The 24,524-nt window shown below is 41.0% G+C and overlaps 1 protein-coding gene across 2 annotated transcripts in view; it reads right to left on the reverse strand.

Annotated features, from left to right (window-relative positions):
- ZNF385D (zinc finger protein 385D) overlaps nucleotides 1-24,518 on the reverse strand; it is a 933,534-nt gene extending 909,016 nt beyond the window's left edge. The window contains exons 1-3 of one of the 2 annotated variants that reach the window (XM_019508750.1): nucleotides 24,357-24,518; nucleotides 15,250-15,315; nucleotides 10,027-10,061 (exon numbers count right to left, since the gene is read on the reverse strand). The gene's annotated coding sequence lies outside the window, so the exon portion shown is untranslated. The remainder of the gene's footprint in view (nucleotides 1-10,026; nucleotides 10,062-15,249; nucleotides 15,316-24,356) is intronic. The other variant, XM_019508749.1, reaches the window with a different exon arrangement.
- Between the last annotated feature and the right edge of the window lie 6 nt (nucleotides 24,519-24,524).

Here is a 24,524-nt window from a genome sequence, read left to right on the forward strand (position 1 = left end):
TGGGGGGGCTTCAGAAGACTGGAGGGGCAGGTGGGATCCAGAAGTGTTTGGTGGAATCAGGGGGCTAGCAGGGTCTGTAGAGCAGTTTGGAGGCACAGGGAGGCTCTCTTCCCTTCTGCAACTTACTTCCTTGGCTCCCTGCACAGGTGAACACCAGTAAAACCAGCACCAGGAGCAGCTTTTTTGACCAATCTAACTGTCCTGAACTTCAGTACAGTTCGCACTCAGATTGACCTAATTAGGGTCAATTAAGTATAAGGTCTGTACCTGTGCAAATTAAATTAAATTGGGTGCTTATTTTTAACATGATCTAATCTCCCCCTAACCTCCATGAATGTTTGTATGTACCCTATTTGTGTATGCTGAAGGGAATGTGTCAGGATGCTGCTGGACCCAAAGCACGCCAGATCCAGCCCACAGGGCCATATGGGTTGAGTGTACTCTTCTAGGCTTACTGGACCAACCACTGGACCATCATGTTTCAGATGCTGGATAATGAGGACAGGATTCCATGTTTGTCATAATATAGCTGGCTGTAACTGTAAGTAACATTTAAGTTATATGAATGCAGACAGGTTTCCTGGTGCCTTGCCTTCTCTTCTGCAATTCAAATCTTTTTCTCCAAATATCATAGTTTGTAACACAACATAGCATACTCTCTGGTGATCCATTCAGCCACTCCCCAGTACAAGGCTCTATATTGCATATGAACATCTCTTGTGTCCCTCCAGAACTACCTCCTACCCCAGGTACCCTGCCAGAGGGAACTCTGTGTAAAATGGTGAGGTACAATTTTGTACTGGAATTTCAGGTATTCCTTTCCACATCATGCTATAGTGTGTTTCATTTGGGGCACGTCCCAATACTTTATTACTTTTTAAATCTCAATATGAAATGTTATTGTTTTAATAATAAGCCCCCAAGAGAGTTCATGCAGTTCATTTCAAGTAAATTTCATCTTCTGTCTTTCATGTAATGTTATGCCATCTACATGTGTGGCTGATTACAGGACCAAACAACATAACAGCAAAGACTATGGAGCATTATATATTTGCTTTAATTTCCAACTCTGAGGTTTGCAACAGTGTTGTTCTCATAACATCCTTTTCACAGTCATTTCTCAGTTAGGGTGCCATCATTTTCATCTACCAGAATATTCTGTTCTAGTTCATGGTCAGTCAGGCACTGTAATATACTAGCGGGATTCTTCAAAATCTAAGTATTCACCTATGGTGAGTGCCATCTGTGTTCTTTTACTCCTGCCTCATCTATCTTAACTGCCAATGAATATAAAATTAATTCTAAAAGCAAGCAAAGAATGTTCTGTTTGGATTTATAAAGCTTGCCAAAAGGAAAAAGTAACATCAATAAGAAAATTGCAATGCTTATTTACTACATAGTACTTTTAAACAACCTTCCAAAGTTCTATAGTAAAAATATCCTTGAACCTGCTCCTACTTAATTCAGCAGAAACATTCAGAACCAAATAGATCAGGCCAAAAGAGAGGTACTGACCAAATGTATACAAGAAAGCATGCATAGGACCTGAACTAGTAACAGTAACCCAACTTAAGCTTCACTTTATGCATAAGAATGCTCCTAATGAAGATGAGGAAACATATTGCTTCAGCTTATTATCTGTTTAACTTTAGTCTCTAGAATCTTACCATCACAGCCTTCATGTCTGAACATTCTGGTCAATATTACCTTGGGATACAAGGACTCTCTTCCTTCTCAAAGACTCAATAAGGATGAGGTATCCAAAGGGTTAGTATGAAGGCTGGGAGAGAGGGGGTAGGTGTCCTCATCTCCACAATTTCTCAATACTGAGAACAAACAAACAAACAAAAGAAACAGGCCAAACCCAGGTCAGAGGACAACTTGCATTCTCTTCAAGAGTACCAGCGATACTGCTCAAGGCTAGGGACAGACATTACACACAGACTGGTTTAAGTGATTGTAAACTGGTTTAAACCTGTAACAGGACAGAAGTCCAGTGCACATAAGCCAGTTTCAAAATGGCCAAAACCAGTTTAAGACAGACCTGGATGAATGTAGTATCAAATGTAACAGATTTAGTTAACATCAGTTCGCTCCGTTATTGGTTCAACATGCAAGTCAGAATCTTACCCTTTAAGTGATTTTCAGATGTTTATGATCACATACTTGCAGACACTACTACCAAACAGATTTTCCCCTAAAAGTGTTAATGACAATAACAGCTTCAAAAGAGCATATTCATTATTTGCATTTAGACCATACAGGTCAAGTTTTCTACTAAGAAGCACTTCCTCTTTCAAATGCTGTATAGCAGAGGTTCTCAAACTGTGGTCCACAGGCTCCATTCAGGTGGTCCACAGAAAGGTTGCAGAACAACTGAGAATATCTGTACTCATAAGGTAAGACTACTGATATTAAACTATGAGTTGTGTGCTTTGATTTGCAGCACAAAACAAAGTTTAAGTGGTCCACTGAGACCCTCAGCAATTTTCAAGTAGTCCACACACAAAAAAAAAAAAGGTTGAGAGCCACAGCTGCATAGTACAACTTCAAGTATAGTTCAACTTCAAGGCAAAGTTTTGCTTTCTGTAATCATAGCTCCAAACCATTAGAAATAGGAGTACTGAGGGAAGGGGGAAAACAGTTCACTCATATTATAACAATGGATAATCCAACAATTTAAAATGTAAATGTTATTAATACATCAAATGTTATCTTCATAGCTTCTGTATGGAGAGAGAGAGAAATGGTTCCATGATCTCACACAATCCCAGATGTCACTCTACCACAGGGTCTGAGGGCCTGTCAGCAATCCTGAAAGTAAAGGGTGATCATCGGTGGGTAATCTTTATGGCTGGCACAATCCAGACAGATGTTGTTTGCCAGATAGATGAAGACACACAATTAACTTTCTTGTTGCCCCCGTTTATGCTTTTCTTTAAACTTCAGTCCTCTGATGACTCTGTTTCCAGGTACCATTGATTGGTAAGACAATAGGTTTCCCTATAGTGAGCATGCTGTTCAAATGTTGTCCTGTCAGCATATTCCTTTGTGCCAACAGACCCATCACACGCACACTTCTTCTTCTCGTCTTTTACTGGTGTCTTAATTTGGGCATTGTCCATTGATCCCTTCTTACCACCTTTCATTAACATATCCAATCATTTCATCCATTCGATTCAGTTAATTTGAGCTCGTAACAAGGCCTACAGTTCATATGCATATGTTGATAACACTGGAACAAGCTGTCTGTGAAAGTGAGCTCAAAGCTAATTGATAATGCAGACACAAGCAAAATGAAAAAGAAAAAGTTCAAATAATAATGAAGGTATACAAAAACTTAAGCAATGGTTAAATAAGGCTGAATATAAAAGAAAAGTTCAAACAATACTGTAATTCACCCCTTAAGCAGGTGCAACTAAAGATAAATGTGACACTACCAGAACCAGCAGCTACTGGGGCTGAAAGTCCCTTCAGTTATAAGACTCCCAGCCCCAGCAGGGCATGGTGCACCCCTGTGGCTGGGAGTCCTGTCAGCTGATGGGGCTCCCAGCTGCGGAGGAGATCCTGCTACACGTGCAAATGAAAGCTTGATAGCAACCAGCAGTAAAGTTAGTACACATTTTGAGGTCTAAGTTCGTAGCTGGTTGGAGCATTTTTTGGCATGATAGGTATTGTATAAGAAAGCATAGCTTGATTAGTGGAACATCAAGACAATTTAAGAAGGAGGAAGGGTAGTTAATGCCTGTGGGCTGAAGCATTTGGAAGAATTCAGGTAGATTACAGTGAGCCATGAAGTCAAGTGACTCCCTAACTACTGCTTGAATAAAAAATGCTGCTGGTACTACCAGACAGTTCATTTTAAAACTTTGAGTGGACCGGGGGGGAGGGGGGAAGAGGGGTTGACTGTAACCCCCCACCCCTCCAGATCCCCAGATACACACATACATAACTTTTTTCTTGCTATATCTTTGTGTGGTATGAGTAAAAAATCTTAGAATCAAATATAGCACAACTGATTTACTGCATATACCAGAATCCAAAACAACTTTGTATTTAAGACCAACCCTCCAAAATTAGATTCTGTATATTTTTTTTATAATTTTCTATGTAAATCATCTAATTATTGGACAGGCATCTTCAATTCAGCCCCCCACCATTACAACAAGGAAAACAGCAGCAGCTAGCGGGAGGGCCAGACAGTCTACCCCTCTGCCTTCCCCCCGATGTCACCGGTCCCCCCCTCCCACCACTCACATACACATCGTCTGTCCCTGCCACTTGCTCCCCTGCTGTCTGCCCCCTCCATTGCCACTTGCTGTGCATCCGTGTGGCTCTGTACTGGATCTGTCATTGCTCCCTGGCTTGGCAGAGACCCAAGGAGCAGTGCAAGATTCAGAATAGTGCAAGATCCAGTAAAGAGCCAGGAGCAGCATGGGAATCAGTCCAGAGGCAGAGAGCAGTGAGATCCAGCACCAATTCCTTCACTTTCTCTCACTCCAAGCTGATTCCCTAGCTATATTCTGGTTCCCTGCAGAGCTAGGGAGCAGCCCAAGTAGTATGGTAGTCCTAGATATTGGAAAGATGTATTATATATTCCCAAATGTTTACTTTTATATTCAAAAGTGGGATGATTGGCACAAGGATATTTAGCAATAGTTAGTAGTTTTTGACTTTAGTTGGGTTTTAAGTAGGCATAGAGCTTCAAAGTTGGCAGGTAGCAACAACAAAGACAACCCTTTGCTGAAAAGGATTGTAAAATATTCCAAATGAAGATGGAATCACTTCACAAAGATGTATAGCTGTAGACAAGAATCACATGGAGTTGGGTATCAACAAGGGCCATTGTTTTAGCTAAGAGATTTTCTTGATGTAGTTAAAATCAGAAGCCATCTGAAATGTATACAGCAGTAACAGTTCCTATAGCAAAATAATTATTCTATGTAATATAGGCAGTACAGTGTTACTTTCCAGAATGACAACCCATGTTACAGAGCAAACAGTTACTATGCTTGCCTTTTCTAATCAAAGTAAACAACTAGCTATGTAAGCAGGTACACTTAAAAATGGCCTGTTGAAGTAGAGCCATGAGCTTCAAAGTCATTCACACAGACTAAAGAAAATGAGCCCAAATGAAAATTGCAGTTCTATCTGGTTTACAAGCGTTTACATCAATATATTTTTGGTCACTCTTTTGCCGTCAAAGCAGATTATAAGCCAATGATCAGAAAACATAAGATTAAAGAGGCAACTGAGAAGATGGAACAATGAAACTGATGAAAACTGGTCATACTGGAGGGATATAGGACTGCTTATCCAGCTTTACTGAATACTGGAATCAGAGATGTGAGCTCTCTGTTTCTTTGAAATGTAAATGAAAATTGCTGGAGTTGTAGAACTGTAAATGCTAACCTTTTTATATATTGTAGGAGTAGCCTCATGTTAACAAGTTTTGTGGAGCATAGGATCAGCATTATATTAAATAAAGATCCCTGTTGATCCTCTGGCTTTTTCTTGTTAGAGGACTTTTCTTACTCTATATGCATTACATTTTTTATCTATAGGGAAAGAACAGAGAATTAAAGTTCTTGACATATGAATACATATGAAATATGTATGCTTAAGATACCCTAGTTTGTACAGTCTTTGAATATCTATTGTAGTTACCACAGGATTTGAACCATAGCATATAGGACCAGCAATACTCCATCCAGCCTTTTAGAAGTTTTGAAAACACTTAGAGGAAAAAATTTGCTGCTGAGGAAAGACTAGTACAGTCTCCATCAGATGTATAACCTACCAAACCATGCAGGCCTGCATCTTACCTACTCAAAATTACTGGCAATCTATAAAACAGGCTAAAACTAACATAAGACTTTAAATATTGTTTAGTTTGTGAAAAATAAAATGTTTAGATATTAAAAAGAGAGAGTTTTCTTCCAATCAAGTCCTTTACAATGCTATTTAAAACTGGTCTTACTGCCACCAGTTATGTTTTAACAATATTATGCATTTTAATATTACAGATTTAATCATGATAATAATAATAAATGAACTATGCACGTCAAGAATGTGCATGTTTGAAATGATCTATTACCTTATATGCAACTACAGTGACATTTTAGAGCATACATTATAAAAAATAGCAAGTATTTCATGTTTTCCACCTTTTTTGAAGTTGGAGGATAACATTGCATATGCAATTGTCTTTCCTTTCAGGAGATAGCTCCTTAAACAAAAACAAAAAAACATGCTACAGCCCCAGTATCCCGTTCAAATTCTAGTAAAAGGTTATGAGAACCAAGATCCATAGGCAGAAGGGTGGCTTACCTACATTCAGGGCACCATGTCTTCTACAGGTCTATGAGGTACATAGAGATAAGGAAGGTGGAGCTTACATGACAAAGTAGAACTTGTTTAGTTTCATGCTCAGTGGGCGTGTCTACAGTGGTGCTTTTAAGTGGGATTAGCCTAAAATTACCATTAAGGGTGTGTGTCTACATGTGCACACCCTTAATGCACCTTAAAATGCCAGTTTTAGGCTAACCCTACCTAAATTTGATACCTGCTTAAAACAAGTACCAAATTTAAGCTTGCATAGCCAAGTCACATTAGCCCATGTATAGACACTTAATGCATATTAATGCAGTGCGTGTCAATAAACACACACTTTATTAATGCTCATTAGCATGGCTACATGTGGGCTAATGACACTTAGCTATGGCAGCCTAAATTTAACACATCTTAATGCACATTATAGCATCTACTTGTAGATGCATGCCTAAATCGCCTTAATGTGCTTTAAGGCACATTAAGTTTAGACGCACATAACTCCACGCGTAAACACACCCAGTAGATGCACCTACATGAGACACTAAATGTGCAGTAGACTAATTCTACTGCACATCAGTGTGGCAGACAAAAACCATGCTAATGCACAGTAGAAATAGCCTACTGTGTGGTAGCATCACAAAGAAAAGTATGCACCCATTATTATAGATACTAAACTTAATGCACCAAAATTATGGTGTATTAATGAATGTGAAGACATGCCCTGTGAATAGCAAATGCATGCTCTTGCTGCATCCTGATATTATGCATCAGCAAATCTTTATGGTGGATTATACTTCAAAGTGAGAGAGTATGATCCATTGCAGGATTAAAAACTCCACTAGGTAGAGAAAAAACAATCCTTCCATAAAATAATCCATTTCTTTCATTCTGCATTTCTTTTTCCCCAAACCACCACTATGGACAGATGTTAGACATTTGGCAGTATCCTGTTTGGTTAATAAAAATGGCCCCCCCTTTAACAATTTTTTCACTTTCACCACTTAAATTCTTCACCTAAACTAAAGAAAACCTCTGGTCATGTCACCACAACTGGTTGCCATGGAGGAGATTATGATGGACAAAGCCAAAAAAGACAAGTTCAGACTCAGAATAAAGAGATCAGGGCTAGGTACAGACATTCAAAAAGCCCAAGGCAGAATCAATCTTAAGTTACAGAGTTTTCTGTAAATGGTGTAGTTTAGATCAGCAGCAAACAGAACACTTTTGAGGGGGGCAGGAAATCTTAGACCAGATTCTGCCATTTAAATGAGTCTAGTGCCATACTTCTGTTCTGTTACGGGTACAGACTGGTTTTACATGCTAAAATTCTGTCCTATTACAGGTATAGAGCAGCTTCCAATGACTTATACTGGTAAAAGTGTAGTGTCTCTATACATGCAGTCTTACAAAGCAATTGATTCCTGAAAACCATGTGTTAAGTTAAAACATTGCAACTCAGAACCAGTTTTCCTATAGGAATAATGTTATAAAAGGGGGATTGGTTCCTTTATCGATGCTCAACACAGTTGCGTCCAGCTGGTAAGTCTGTTGTGGTGGGGGAGGGGGGAAGGAAAGGGGATGGATGCAGATCAACACCCCCACAGCAAGGGACAGATTGGACTGGGACAAACACTGCCCAGCCAGGGTGGGGGGGCACTTCCCACTGCTGTGGACTGCTGGTCCGGGACCAGCTCATCCAGCGGCTCTTGCCACTGCTCCCATCGCCAGTCTGGGAGGGCATGGGAGAGGGGCGTGTGCCCCTGGATCTGCACGGGGTGGGCAGGGCCAGGGCTGCACCAGGCTGCATTTTAGGTGGGTGGCAAAATGCACTGGGAGCAGGGGTTATGCCCTCCTGCTGCTCACCCAGCTGGGGCAGGGTGGAGCGGCTGCACTCCCTCTGAACAAGTGGCGCATAGCAACAGGAGCCACCCTGGCCTCCCTGCACCTTCCAAATGAGCAGCAGCTTCATCCCGTGCCCTCCCACCCCGCCCCAACTGGGCAAGCAGCAGCAGAGCATGGGGGGGCTTGTGCCCCCAGATCAGGGCAGAGTGGATGGGGCTGGGGCTGCACCAGGCTGCACTCTGGGCAGGCAGTGAGAGATATGGGGGAGCTACAGCAGATTTTAGGGTGGCTACAGCACCCCATAGCCCCCACTCTGCCATCCACCCTGCCCCAAGCCAGAGGCATACCCCCCACCCATGTGCTGCCACCAATCACCCAGCCAGGGCGTGGTGGGTGGGCCTGGGACGAAGCCAGTGCTTGTCCAGGAGGTACAGGGAGGCTGGGGTGGCTCCTGCTGCTGTGCGCCACTTGTCCAAAGGCAGCACAGTGGCTCCACCACACTCTGGCACAGTGGCTCCACCACACCACGGCAGAAGAGCATAGCCCCCACTCCCAGTGCCTTCCGTCTCCCGCCCAGACCACAGCCTGGCACAGCCCTGGCCTCAACTGCCACATACAGATCTGTGAGCACATATCGCCCCCGTACCCTCGGCGGCAGGAACAGTGATGAGAGCTGCTGGACAAGCCACCAGACCAGTAGCTCCCGGACTCATGGTAATGAGCAGCAGGAACTGCCCCACCCCATGCCTCCCTTCTCCTGCTCTGACTGGGCAGTGCTTGCCCCAGCCCCTGTCCCAGCCCCAAACCCTCTTTCACTGCAGTGGTGTTGATCTGTACACCCACACTCCTTCCCTCCCCCCACAAGGGACTTACCAGCTGGATGAAGCTATGTCGAATGATGTAAAGTCAAAATCCACACTGGAACCTCGAAACAGGGTGTACATTTAGAAAAGCCATAAGTGTCATTCGTCATAACTCAAAAAGTCATAAGTCGAGGATTGCCTGTACTGGCCTACATGATTTCATAAGAAATTTTATATTTTCATGAAAAATAGCTGTCATAGCAAATAAGCAAGGAAGAAGAAGAGACAGACTATGTTGCATATTTTAACATAGACTATTTTAGACATTTCTAAAAGCATAGTTAGTTCTGGACATTTTAGAACAGCTGAAGTAGGGACTAAACATGAAAAGATACAATAACATGGACAAATAATGCTAACACAGAGTGCACTAGAGTTCTAGGCTATACCCTCTTGGTGTGTGCTGTATATCTACAACAATATATTTCTATGATGAAACCACACAAATAGCTAAAACTTGTAAAACAATATGCAGCATGTCCTCAATACCATTCTCTTACAGTATGCAGCATGTCTATACACCAGTTATGGAGATTTTAACTGGGTTGTGACTAGATAATATTTAGTTAACTATACATGCTTAAACTACAAGTATTTGGTTTCTCCTCTGCCCCTCCCCCCCATGATAAGCTATCAAGGAGAGAGTTTAATTATTTTCACAATGGCATTAAGTATATTCCATGTTTTTGTAACAAGGGAATTTTGTCTTTACTATCCACTCAAAGTGTCAAATACTGGACTGCTTTCCCTGGTGGCAAATTTAGATCAAAATTTTATCCACTGCTAAAGGGATATATTGGAATTGTGTGGACCATTCTAGTAGCTTTTAAACTAGGTCTTGTCCTGCCAAATTCCCCTTTTAATGTCTAAAGTATCTCTGTTTAGATTATCTCTGTGCTCCAAATGTTGCTGACTTCTGGGACAGCCTTTACATCACAGGTAGCCCATCATAAATTACAGCAATTCTAAAGGTTAAAACTCTTTTTGCCATTTATTCTCTAGATTCTGTGCTGAGAACTTCACCAGACAAAAAAAAATGGCTCTGTGATCTTCAGATTTCAAGAAAAGGCTTCAGAAGAATGAAAGAACACAATATAACTTGGACACACTTCTGAATTAAAAAAGATTTATCTTAACAAGAGAGAAGGTTCCTAAGTTTTCACTATGCACTTCTGCCTTTGTTGCATGGCGTAGCTAGGCAAAAAGCCATAAAAATGGCAGAAGCTGTATTCTGCCATGTACTTTTTCATACCACTAGACGCTGCAGGAACTTCTCCACATTTTGGAAGCAGAAAGAAGCAGGGGTGTTCCAGGTTCTGGAAATAGATTAGTCACTACATTTGACATTGGCTGCTCAGTGTCCACCTGAGGAAATATGGACCTATCAGAATAGAAGCTACCACTGTTTGAATCAGCAGGGATGGCCAGCTCTTCAATGACCTTAAGTGTTCAATGCCCTTAAGTGTACAAAGAACATAACTGATTTTGACATGTAGGCCAAGTGAGGGGTTGCACATATATATAAGGAGATTCCACAACTTTTCTAAATAGACTGTTTTAATTCCATAGGAATTCCTCTGAACCTCTAATCTAAAATTTCTTTTGCTGTACCTTGTGGCCATTGCTCCTAGTACTGTCCCCTACAGACACAGAGAAAGCCCATCTTCACTCCCACTCCAATGGCCCTTGGGCATTTGAAGACTGTTATCAAATCCCTCTTCAGTCTTTTCTTCTCCAAACTGAACAATCCTAGCTTGTTCAGCCTTTCTTCATAAGTCATCTCTCCCAGGCCTCTAACCATTTTTGTTGCTCTCTACTACTCTTTCCAATCTGTCCACATCTTTTTGAAGTGTGGAGCCAAAAATGGCCACTGTACGTGAAGCAAGGCCTCATCAATGCTGAATTGAAGGGAATGATCACTTCTCTTGATTTGTAAGTGACAGTCCTGTTGTTGTAACCCAGGATACTGTTAGCTTCTTTTTTTTTTTTTCCAACACAGGACACTGTTGGCTCATATTGAGCTTATGGCCTACTGTAAGACCTGTGTCCTTTGGGCTAGCCAGTCATTCCCTGGTTTATATCTGTGCATGCAATTTTTCCATCCCAAGTACAGGACTTATCCTTGTTGAATATCATCTGGTTTATTATGGACCATTTTTCCAGTCTAATCCAAGTCATCCAGGTAGGGGCAGTGTCTTGGAGTGCAACATCACTAAAAAGGATTTAAGAGACTGTTTTCTAGTTTGACTTCTCATTTAATGCTAAGAGCTTAGAGGATGAACATGGTCTTCAGGCATATGCGCTTTCATTTTATTGCATAGACATACCCTTAAAAAAACCCTTCACCCTAATTCATTCATCTGAAATAACAGTGAGAGAGAGAGAAGATATGACCTACAACTATTTTGTTGGTGAGGAGATTCTTGACACCAGACAGGCCATCTATTCAACAACAAAAAAAACCAGTGTTTTGAAATCATATCCTGCCTCCCATCCCCCCATAGTAGAAATAAGGAACTAATTTTAAGCAATCTATTTGAGGGTGGGTTTTTCTAGCATTTTGAGTTAAATCAATATGGGATGTCTTCCTATAGCTTAAAAAAAATTATGGGCTTCATTCAGAGATTACTTGGTGAAGTTCTTTATGTGGGAATGTATTATGAAGAAATCAGGTTTAAATATCAGAATGGTCCTTTCATATTCTAAAAGCCTATATTTGGACAATTTACAAAAAAAATGTAGGGGCAAAATTGGATTCTAGACAGTAAAACAAAAGCTTTATAAACAGATGGGGGACCTGAAGGAAAAAAACAAATTAAGAAAGAAGGTTTTAGAATAATCAAGATATATGTTGATTTTTGGGCACAACATAAACACATGCTGAAGTCCACAGTAATCAAATAAAAATGCTGAAATTTTAAAGAATGCCAAATGTAATATAATAAAATGCAAAAATTAAGTGAGGGAAATGAAATGATAAAAAGTCAATTTTGGGGACAAGGCAACATTTCTTTTGAAAGGTTTGAATGGAACATTAAAATAGTAGTTGATGGGTACAGTTATTCTGAACATGATTCAATATAATGATTTTTAACATATTAATTATTATTCATTAAATAGCAAAAAAGAGAATGAGAAAAAGAATGGTTAGTTGTACTAAAACAAATTATATAGAGCCTACTCGGGGTTTGACACAATGAAGCTTTTGCCTTAAAGAGAAATAAGTTATTAGTTACTCTACTTTTAAATAAATCACCAAGATCAGATAACATGCACTTAGTCTTTCTGGATGATTATAATGTTTGTTATACCAAGGCAGTCTTCTCATAAGACTGGGGAAAATATATGGCCTTATGGTAGGATTAATGATACAGGTAGGAAGTCAAGTGATTTTTTTTTTTTTTTTTGGTAAACTATCAGTTTCCTGAGTAGCCACCAGCCAATACATCTGCAGATATACTTTATTATTAGGCCACAACATTATTTTTAGGCCACAAAAATGAGAGCAGGCTGGTGTTGTCCCCTTTTGGGGGAGGGGGATTTTACTATAAATTGTTGATCTGCCAAACCTAATGTTTCCTTCAAACCATTATGAGTTCAACAACACTGTACACAGAATAAAAGCCAGGGTTTCCAAGGTGTGAAATAAGGCCACCTGACATCAGTATTTCCAGAATCTATGCCTGCAGCAAGCAATCTTGCTAGGGCTTTCAGGCTAATTTCCCTAAAGTTGGCCAGATGAGGCCCAAGTTGGCAAGATAGGGCACTTGAACACGCCACAGCATTTGATCCCCGTTAATTTAACACGCCTTAAAAATTTTAACCTGGGTTATTTTGGTGTATTGTGTTTGTCTTTGCATGCCATGGGCTTTTGAACAACTTAAGTCCCATGTGTAATTATCCACAGATTCCAGCAGAGGAAGCCAAATACCAATCTACCCCCAGTAATGTCTTTCCTAATGAATTACAGCAGAAGGTGCATGTTCACCAGTAAACTGGCTTCCACAGTCCCTGCCCCTTACACCCCCCACCAGGAGTTGCATTCTAAGTATCCCTCCCACGCACACCCCACACCAGGCTACGGTCACCCCAAAACCCTGCCACTTGCACCAGCCTAGGCTCAGGCCAGTCTCCCAGTAAGTGACTCCATGGTGCTCCCAATTACACGCCATGTGAATCATCCCTCCTGTCCCTTTCCATTCCCCCCATGTTACTAAGTGATGAAAATTTATACATGATTTTTTTTTGTAACTGCATATAGGACATGATATCACAAATATATGGGGTTGAGAGTAGCAGGTGGTACCACCCTGGCATAAGGTGATTACAGCTGATAGTGGTGGTGAGGTGGACCAGTGTGTGGGTGTTTTGTGCTGTGAAGCAGATGTGTGCCATGAACGCTTACTGAAAATTAATGGTGTAATAATAGTACAGTGGCAAGAGGTAGGGGGGGCAGAGGGGTGGTGCCAAATCCAATAGCTGTTAGTTTTCTGGCTTTTAGGACTAGATTTCCCAGCATTACGAAGCTGCCAGGGCTTGGAACAGTTTCCATGGGGACTTCTCAATGGGGCTGCTTCCCACCTCCACCGTGAATACCTGCTGCCTTGCCTGTTTTAGTGCAGCATATGGCTTTTGGGGCGGGGGGGGAGGTGTTGTGAAATAGTGTTGAAAAGGTGGGTTGTTGGTGGGCCTGGGGTGCAATATGCTCTTCCCCCTCACCCCAGACCAGGAGTGTCAAACATACACCCATAGGCCAGATCAGACCCATAGAGCTAGGTCATCCAGCCCATAGCCTTAGTGAGGGGTGAGAGTCATGGTGCTGGAGACCCAGCAGCACCATAGGAAGAAGCCTAATGCCACAGCTTGCTCCCACAGCAGCAGCCAAGTGTCCAGGATGCCAGGCCTCTTCCCACCAGCATCCCAGACCTTAAGACACGGAAGTGGGGTGGGGGTCCATGGGCCTGATCCAGCCTGCCAAACCAGCCCTGTACCACTCCTCTGACTCATGGGGCCAGATGAGTTTGACACACCTGCTGTAGATCATTGAAGGCTACATATAACTGGAGCACTTGAGGCTTCCAAGCACAGAAGTAAAACTCAAAGCCTATAGGTTATAAGACTGATTCCCTGCATTTGTGATTTTGGGGCATCTTTCATGTTTGCAACCCATGACTCTGGGGTACTCTGCATTGTTGGATTCCTCCAGAACCAGAAACACTGGGGTCTACAGCTCTAAAACATCGAGGGATGCCAAGGCTTCCAGGCTTGTTGCCAGAGAGCTCAGACTCTGAAAGACATGATTAGAGCTGGCCGCAATGCAGCATTTTTGTTGTACATGAAATCTTGAAAAATATGGTTTGTGATCTATTTGGGACTGGAGAGCCATGATATGCAGAAATGGAGTGTCTTTTTATTTGGATTTAGTGGGTAGCAGCTGTTATTTGACATAACATGGAAGTCCAGGTCATGAAACACAAGCCATCTAGTAAAAGAACTAAACGTGAAATCAGCACCATTATGAGGAGAAAAGCAGTCGGTATTTAAAGAGTAAGCACTTAGCTTTCTTCTTGTGATCTTACAGCACTCGTGGAGCAGAGGTTATCTGACACAGATGGAGGCTGTAAGTTTGGAGTACATTTGCTGGGCATAGTCTGGTCACTAAATTCCTAGGCATTCTATAAGGTTTTGCAGAGTGTCCTCATTATAAAATTAGAAGCAGATAAAATTAGGATGCAAAATTTGTTTGGGCGGGGAGGGTAAGGTAGTTAATCAGGTTTTTTTGCAAAATACTAACTTCTTGCTAAGGAATGTTTTAGGTTAACATGGCTTGAAAATTCTGTTACCCTAAAGTATTCAAGGTCTGCAAGCAGGCACATAGTTTGGTTTAGCAAAACAAATCTTTAAGTTTTGTCTCATTTGTAGAGGTATAATTTTGGTTCCTGGCACCAGAGACCTTCAGGAAACTTTCAATCGATGCTCATTCTTACAAAGTTTTCATGATTACATAACTTTTGGAAAGATGGATTGATCACTTTAGCGGCTGCATAGCATTGCTTTGAAAATGATGGTAAGGCTCTTTTGGCCTGACTTACCTAGTATTGGCATAGCTGGAGAAAGTGCATACGACATGGCTGGTGCCAAAAGAATGTGTGCAATTTTTGCTATACTTAACTCATTCTGAGTTATACATACTTCCATTCTATCAACACACCTCACTAGAATCTCTTTCCGAATCCACATGATGGGTTTCTCTCATCTATATGAGGTTTTTTACATTCTGGTGAGTAAATACAGTAGTTGATCAGCCAATTTTAAAGATGATGGAATTCCCCCCTCCCCCACCCATTTAATAGGGGGGGAAGCCACTGGTCTTGGGGTGGGGAGGGGATCCAGGCATCCTCCATGGCTCAGGCTCCAGCCTCCACCCAGAATTGGTGCCATAACTGCAGCCTGCCTCCCTGCCCCCCTCCCATAGTCTCTGCATTCTATCTCCCCCTGCCCGCCACCAATACAGCCTATTCTTCCCTGTCTGTCCCTTTCCTTCCCCAGCTTACCTTGCTCCATCCACACCCCAGCCTGAGGCACTGAGCACAGCCCCAAACACAGCTGCTACAGGAGCTGGGCTGGGAATGTGTTCAGTGCATCACATTAGAACAGGGACAGAGCCTGTCAGCACAAAGTAGAGGCCCAGGGAAGATGGCAGGAATTCAGACACAAGCTGGGGACAAGTTGTTTTACCTCCATATACCCCCACTGTCTGCCCCCCTGATGCAGTGGAAGGGATGAAATAAAGACAACTCTCCAATAATATGATTCTACACATGGAAAACAACAACAATTTTATGAATTTTCCATATTTTAATATCTTAAATTCAGGGTCATCTTAAATTAAAGTAAATATGGAATTTATTTCAGCCACAGCACCCTCGCTTACCTCCATGCACCCGCAGCCTCTCTTCAGTTACACTGCATAATACTAGGTCCCAAAGGTCTGAATACCTGTTTATTTCTCTCTATTTATTCCCTAATCATTTTGGCCAAACTACACCTAAGGTTTTTGCAGCCTGCCCCGTTTTCAATCGAGACAACCATTTCAGCAACAATTATTTAGCCTAAGTTTCCAGAATGAACTGTCTTTTTCCCCACTGGCTACAGGAAGTAAGACTATCATTAACCTGACATATCACTGTGAAAATTAAGATACCTTGAGAGCACAGGAATGTGGTGGCGCATTGCTTCAGATGTGTCCCATCTTACCAGGAAAGAGACAAGAGTTGTTAAGAATGGCTATCAAACTCAGCTAACTAGTGGACTCTCAGACACGCAAGCTATTCATAACCCTGCTATACTATTCACTTCCTGGATCAAGTTACAGTACAAAGAGATGGACAGAACACACACAAATACCCAGAAAGCAACTCATTAAACAGCTCCATCCAATGCAAGCATGGAGCAAGCAGCTATACCAGCTTCCAACCCAGTGGTTGGTTCTCCACCTTTTTAGATTTAAGGCACACCTCCATAAATTTGACAGACTCTGGTTGAGAACTACCATTGTACTGCCTCAGCTTACTTCAGTGGTTCTCAAATGGGGGTACTTCTGCCATCACCAAGGTCAGGTGGAATTTCACCCCACACATTGTGTAGAAGCAAATTGGGCCTCCTGTCTGCACTAGGGTTATCAGATATCAGATTACACAGGGCATTTCCACCTGGCAGCAGCAGTGGTACAACAACCTAGAGAAACAGCTGCCACCAGCTGGAACTGTCCTGCACGCCTCTGTTTCTGGGAGGAACATACAGGGATGGGCCAGGAAGGGCTACAGAAAGAGCTCCTGCCTGCATTAAAGTTATCCAGTAACCCTAATGCAGGCAAGAGCTTCAACTCCTTCTGAAGCTCTTCCTGATTTGGCTCCTTGTGAGCCAGAATCTCACACATTTGTAGCTTCTCTGGTCCAAGCCTCCTATTCCCCCCATCCCCATCCTTAATCTTGGCACCAGTGTCACTCAACTGATCTGCTCATTGAAACACATCTAACTGCTGGAGTAGAACTTTCTCTCCCTACAATAGTCACTACAGATCCTGGGCTTAGGGAGCATACATCTGGATGGCAAATTTTGGTCACATTTAGAAATATACATTAAAAAAATCCAGTCAAATCAAAAACTTTCAAGTACATACATTTATTTACTCCGCATAATCAGACACAATTTAGGCTCTCTCACTAAACTTAAAACTCCCAGAGAAGCTGAAGGAGATAGTTCAACATAACAATGAACTTCATAAGAGTCATCTTTGGAGGCTGTATACATGCATTAGTGTCCTTGATAACGCCACCGACAAGAGATACCAAAGCTTCCTTCCAACCTATTCCAAGTTTTATACCCCACCCCCCTCCCCAAGCCAGAGGTGGCTCCTCAGGCTGGATACAGATATAAAATATATAAATAACCATATGCTCCTCTTTTGGTGAGCCCAGTTTTCCCCTAGAGAGCAATCAAACATTCTTCCCACAGCAGAACAAGTGAAAACAATGATTTGTCATCTCTCGTATTTGAAGAGCTGGTAGAGTATACTGGAAAAGTTCACATGGCACTCACTTCTGTACCTAGTTAAATCTAGTTGCCTGTGGCAATCCCACTAGGAAAAAAAATATATTTTATAGACCACATCTTTTTCATAACATTCCACCTCTCCTCCCCACTCTCAAGGGCTTTTGCTCATCAATTGGTAACTTAGTTTGCAGCACTGGAATCCATTTGCACTTCTTGGTGCTATGAAATGCCTAAAACTACCCTGACAGCCAAGAATTCCCACTTTCATCTGCAAATGATTTGAAGATTACATTCCCATCTTTTAAGACACAGATCTGGCCATCATGAGCCAGATTTATGACCTCAAGGCATAGAGTACTGAAATTTCTTCTACCTAGGAAACAAAATACAGGAACACATCTCTTTTATGACACAGGTTGCTGTGAATATATCATAATGGCACTTTGGTCCCAGTACTAATCTCCTCACTAATTACAGAATCTAGTTCAAATACTAACCATTATATTCAAAGCTTTTCACTGATATTTCCATGAGCATTGCCACAGTTAGCTAAATATCACCTCTTTTATAAGAACTGCGACCTCCCTATTAGTTATGTTTCACTTTCCCATCATATAAAAATCCAACCAACATCTCAACAAAAAGGGTACTTTTGTTAATTTAATGCAAAAGAATATCTTTTTGATAATCTAGCATACAAAAGTTCTTGGAATATAGCGCAAGTCACTGTATATATTTCATGCAACTACTTGAATGGAGTCTCTATTATATTGCTTTTATGGGGAACATTTAAAAAAAAGGCTAAGTTGCACTGTCCAGTAATGGGCAGTACTTGTAATTACAGTAGAATACACTTGATCTGACTACTTGTTGCCTGCTTAAGGCCTTTCAATTATTTAGCAATGGACACTTACTTGCAAAAGAAGTGTGCTTGACTGTCAACCTTGGTGCTGTTTGAAAGCATATTCACAGGTTAACAGGAATATTTGCTGTGACATATTTCCTGCCACATAGATGTTCATTCATATTATTAAGGTAATAATGGATTTATATTTTGCCTTTGTTTTTGAATGCATTAGTGGTTGTCAAACTTTTTTCATTTGAAGACCCCTTTGGGAATTTTGAACACAGGTATCGACTCCTTTGAATTGTAAGTGTGGCTATTCACATATTTCTGATTGATCATTGTCATCTTCCATAGATGCCTAGGAGTTCATAGGCCAGTTTGAAAACCACTGCTTTAGTACCCCAAAAACTGGCTTTTAAAATTGGTTAATGAAATAACGTATCTATTTGAGCCTGCAATAGTCACAGAAATTGCCATATTGGTCATTTCCTATTTTTGCTGTTATATGTGAATTGTAATAATCTAGTGTGATTAGTTAAAATAACAGTAACTGATTTTTAAGTGACAAAATATGCTACTTTAAATTTTCAGAAGAGAAAGATGTCAAATCCTAATGTACTAAAGACATTTTTTTGATAGCTTATGCTTTGGTTGCTCAGAACAACATTTGGTACAGTCCAGTCCAAATACATATAGGAAAGCAGTTGGAGTTGCCAGGGTTCCAATCAATTATTATGGCGACGTGATGAAACAAATTCAGTGCACAAACAGACTTTCCAAGTTTAGTTAATGGACAAGATGATTCATTGTTATAACATGGCAAAGCTAAATGGAAAGACAAAGACAGAGACAGTAAACTGAATACTAAGCCTGGAAACTTCCAGATGTGAACATAAAAATGCCCCTAAGCCAGTGCTACTCAAAACATAAAATACTTAATCAAAATGTACCAAAATGAACTAGTTTCTATAGCTCTGTCAGAGTAATCATTCCACCTAGAGTAACAAAAAATACAAGACTGTTAATAGTTGCACGAGCAATGAAGAGCCTTCTACCTTCGTACCTTTCATTTCCCTATATTCGTGGCTATTGTGTGATTTTTTTTTAAAAAAATCTCCACAACATCTTCTTAAGGAAAGACATAACCCAGACAGCTCATAAAGAAAGAAGAAACCAAAAAGGAGGGAAATCCTTTCATGGACAACATGAAAAATGGTTTTAAACACTGTAAGTATCTTGTTTCCACTCACTGACAATTCAGATTCAGTGGGAACATAGAAAGGAAGTCTAAATGGAAAAAAATCCCAATGTTATACTTTAAATGGTTATTCTCTCTCTCTCTCTCTCCCCCCATGTGTTAAAATAACTAACACTAAACTGATAAGACACGTAGGAAATTCCAGATTTATATCCTTTAAAAAAGCCCTACAACACTTTGGATTATTACTGCCAGTATTTCATTTAAGGATATAGATATCTCAATCAGTTGTACATATAAAGTTGACTATTTCATTAATAAGTTTATGAGGATATAAACAGTATTTTGAGACTGGGATCCCAGGTGACTAGTAATGGTTTATACAACCTTTTACTTCAGTTTCTGGCATTCAATCACAACTGCAAAAGGCAGTCCAGTTTAGTAGTTACCATCTGAGCATTGATCAAAGGGGCCCATCTCTCAATTTTTCCCTCCGTTTCACTGGTGGAAAATTTCCAAGTTTTCTAAATCGACACAATTTCCACGTTTTCTTCCCCCATTCTTTTACCAAGATAATTCACTAAACTCAGTCCAATTCTCAGCAGACCAAACATTCATAACACATTGATTTATACCACCACAAGTGCAGTCTTTATTTGGCACTCTCAGCAAGCAATAGAACCAAGCAGAAACAGAGACTGGACTATTCTGTCAGTTCTAGAAGATTGTGCCCGCTGGTGTTGCACTTGCTCCATCTGACCCAAAGCCCATTTGGACCTGATCCAAGCGGAAGAAAGGACACTAGCTAACTTCAGTAAGTGGGATCTCAAAGGATTTCAGTCACCAGGACTGTAAGTTTGGCACTGTTCATGATCACTGAAATTGAAACACTTTTTTAAACAATATTCTTATGCTAAATCCTCATCACATATATGTAAGAATGGAATGGTACCCCCTCCACCATTACCTTTAAATAAAATAAGAGAAAGGAAGAAGTATATTCCTAACAAGAGTTTAACGTCACTGTCATGTAGCTTAACAATGGATATTAAACGCTTGCTGTCCTTCCAAAATATTATTTAGTACTTCTGGTCCAACAATTTTCCACACCTGTTTTTCAAAAGACATAGGTTAGAATAATCTTTTTGGCCAACATATACAGATATTTCAAAGTTTTCCTGACTAGGAGCCTAAAACTATTTGCTTGATTTACACCGCAGTTTCCATTACAGTACTACTTAACACCCTCTACTTCAAGAGGACTTGTAATAGAATTCTGGCTATAACCATCCATCTAGATTTTCAGGCCCTTGAGCAATTTTAAATGTAAGTTGCCAATGCTAATCCAATCCCAAGTCTTTTAAAACCAAACCTCTTCAGAAGATCATTGATATTTATCTAGTCAAGATATCACACTTGGAGGAATTCTTTGTTCCAACTTGCAGTCTAGATGTTAATGTTAATCCTACTTTATGTTGCTCTAAATCTGAGTTTGAGAGGAAGGAAGGTTGGTGTGTTCAGTTGGTTGTTACATCACACAAAATAAGGTTTTCTCTGCAAGGGATCAGGGAAAATGTGTGTACTTGTATTCTTCTTTTGAAATGTATTCCAAATAGTGCAGTATAACATTGTCTTCACAAGCCCATTAGTAGTAGCATAAAACTTTGTTGTTAGCAAAGCATTTTATTTAGTTGTTTGTTTTTTTTTACTTATGGGAGTAGGGTTTTCATTAACATAATAAAGTACAATTAATAACCAAGATTAATTCTTCAATTTTATTAAATATATGGAATAATTTAGCAGCATACCTTTCAAATCAGTAGCTCCACAACAAAATAAAAGGTTATATACACAAGAAAAGTATTATAGCTTGATTTGGGAGGCCCCAACTTTTCTAAACTCCTAAAATAAAAACAGTGATACTTAAGGGTATTCAGCACCCATAAAACCTATTCTGCACTTAGCCAGATTTGTCCCATAAAAGTATAAGAAATAAATAGACAAGTGTAAGAAATAAATAGTGTCTTAATCTAAGACACTAAAAATAGTGCGCCAGAACACTGACTGGTATAAAACTTATTAGCTCCATTGAGGTCAGTGCAGCTATGCCAATTTACACCAACAAAGTTTGTGGTCAATTGTTTTTTTGCTTTATAGCAAGAAGACAGCAAACAGGAAAAAGCAGCATGATTTCCCAAATTCTTAACTAATTCATGCTTCTGATAGCTCCCACTCTTACTCTGGAATGCAAATAGTACTTGTTTCCCAAACGACCTTTATAAATTTCATTTTGATAATTGCATGCATGCACCAGTGAGCCAAAACTATAGTCTGCTTTAAAAAAAAAAAAAAAGCTGGAAAAGGCACAAATAGAAATTTTGTATTTACGTCTCTGCAATCTTTGTGCTCTTTTCTGTCCATTACTCTGATGGAGGAAGCGATCAGTACTCCTTACAAAGGTTAATATGTACCTGAGAATGTCACACTTAGTTAAGTATTTCTTTGGATTTTGAGATTAAATGGTGGGGGAGGGGTGTAGACTGTTATTCCAATACATATCTAAGTTTTTTGTACATTAATTTTCTAGAACATATTGTAGCACATAACTGGCACTCAGGGCATACAAATTAAGCTTAGCATTTGTCTTCACCATAATTTGGTGTTGTTAAGGTACAGAAAATGAGCTGCATAAACAAACCTGATGTACCTTACCAAGAGAACACAGCAGAAAGAGCAATAGTTTTTGCTACAGGAGTGTTACATAATACATCATGCACCTCTAATTCATTATATAAATAGTAGCAATAAATAATGTTAAATTGTAGTAGAGCCATCTGATGCATATATTATTATATTTTCAACAGTATTTCAAACACACAGTCATCTCAAACTGACCAAAAGATGCACCTTATATTTGTTGAGGAATTCACATTAAAACCAAACAGATCAGAATTTATAAAACATCTACTTAAAATGCTTATTTTATTGTAGAGTTATTTTTTAGATGGTTTATCACAAGAATATACTCGTATATGAGCTGTGCAATTATAGCAAAGTTATGTTAGTCAAAGATTCTCAGTTTGGCTTCACCTCATAAAAGTCGGTGGGTGAAACTTTGGCCCTACTAAAAAGAGTATGGCAAAACTTCCCTTGACTTCAAGAGACCTAGGATTTCTCCTGTATATAGTTACATAAGATTCATTGATCCCAAACTCATATAACATAATGGGATCTCATCACTTTACCCTTAGCCTGCATTCTTTCCCCTAGTACCATTACCGTGACTGAAAGATTTTCTTTACATTTATATTTACTGTATTATTCGACAGAGCATCCTACGTAGTCATTTTTCCAGAGTTTTTCCGATAAAGCTTTTAAACTAGGCTTCTGGAGTGATATGTTTTGCTTTGATAAAAGACACACAAACAACACAGCAGAGTGAATAAAAGTGCAGGCAATTCTGTACTTCCAGAAATTAAACTGGACACAATAAACATCAACTGGTTTTGAGATTGAAGTGTGAACTGCAATCACCCAATGACTGGGAGAAACATTCAGGGGCACGTATAGCACCAAAAAAAACAACTTTAACTGCCTTTGCTTTTAAAACATAACTAGTTCAGCTCGACAGCACCCTTTTTATTGCAACAAACAAAACTTAATACCATTCAATTCTCAATCACAGCAACATCTTCATTACCAATATTACTATTTTTACACTGTGTTACAGCACATCAGAGAAACTTAAAGATGGACGCGTGGCTGTGTGGGGAATGGGTACCAAAGGTACTTGTGGCGGCACAAATTATCGTAGGACTCAGAAAATACCGAGCTGCATCCACTTAATCCTCAATGGTCCATTTTTGGGATGAGCCCTGCCGGCTCTCTAGAGAAATGCCCATAATTTAGGCTGGAAAAGCAGTTCTGAGCCTTCACAGAAAACAAACCGCTACCTAACATTGGAGACTGAATTCAAACACACACAAACCTGACCTGTATCCATAAGCAGTTACCTCGGCTCATCAGGGCAGACAAACAATGACAGCCAAGTGTTACAGTAAGGAAATGGGACATGACAGATCTGGTGCTGGGGAAAACAGTCCCCCATTCAGCAAACGAGGGGTCACCGACTTGAAGGCTTAGGGCAATGGCTGGTGTAAAACCCTGAGGAAGGGAGGGGGGAGAGAAGATATAACCAGCGAGGGGGGTTGAAAGTGCTTCCCAAAGCATTAAGAGGAGCAACCCGAGAGCCACGAAGAGCTGCAAGGACTCCTTCCAGCTTCAGTGGAGTTTGCTTGGCTCTGCCTGCTTTCCTTGCGGGGCAGTGCAAAGAGCTACTGGGAAAGGCAGATGCCAAAACACAGGTGGGCGCTGCTGTTCCTCGCCGTGTGGAGAGCGAGGAGCAGCTTGCAGGAGTTTGGCCGCAGCCAGGACCCGGGACATGGGGGTCCCGGTGGTGGGGACAAAGATGCTCGGATCAAATCAAAATCACTCCCCCCACCCCGGCCACATCCTCCTGCGCCCCTGCCCAAAGCTGGCTTTGTCCTCACTCTCACCTGAAGGTCTTTGCACCTGGATGAACCTCTCCCCCACCCCCCACTGATGCCAGACCTGGACTCTCTCGCCTGCCCCTTCAGGAGAGCAGGGGGGGGGGTCTTGTCCCCACTGCCAGGCACACTTAGGAAACAGCCCCGCGCCCCGCCTTCGCCCCACTCACCGTGCTCAGCCGGGGCTTTAGCTCCTGGCAGCTTTTCTTTCCTGCCCCCAGCGGAGCTCTTCATCCTCCAGCAGCTGTCCCCCGGCCATGCAGCGGGCGGCGATGTTGATGAAGATGGAGATGAAGATGGAGGGGGGGCACCGGGGAAGAGTGGTCCCGCCGGTCCCG

The sequence above is a fragment of the Gavialis gangeticus genome, unplaced genomic scaffold, assembly GCF_001723915.1.
Source record: "Gavialis gangeticus isolate Ggan-Ray unplaced genomic scaffold, GavGan_comp1, whole genome shotgun sequence".
NCBI lineage: Eukaryota > Metazoa > Chordata > Crocodylia > Gavialidae > Gavialis > Gavialis gangeticus.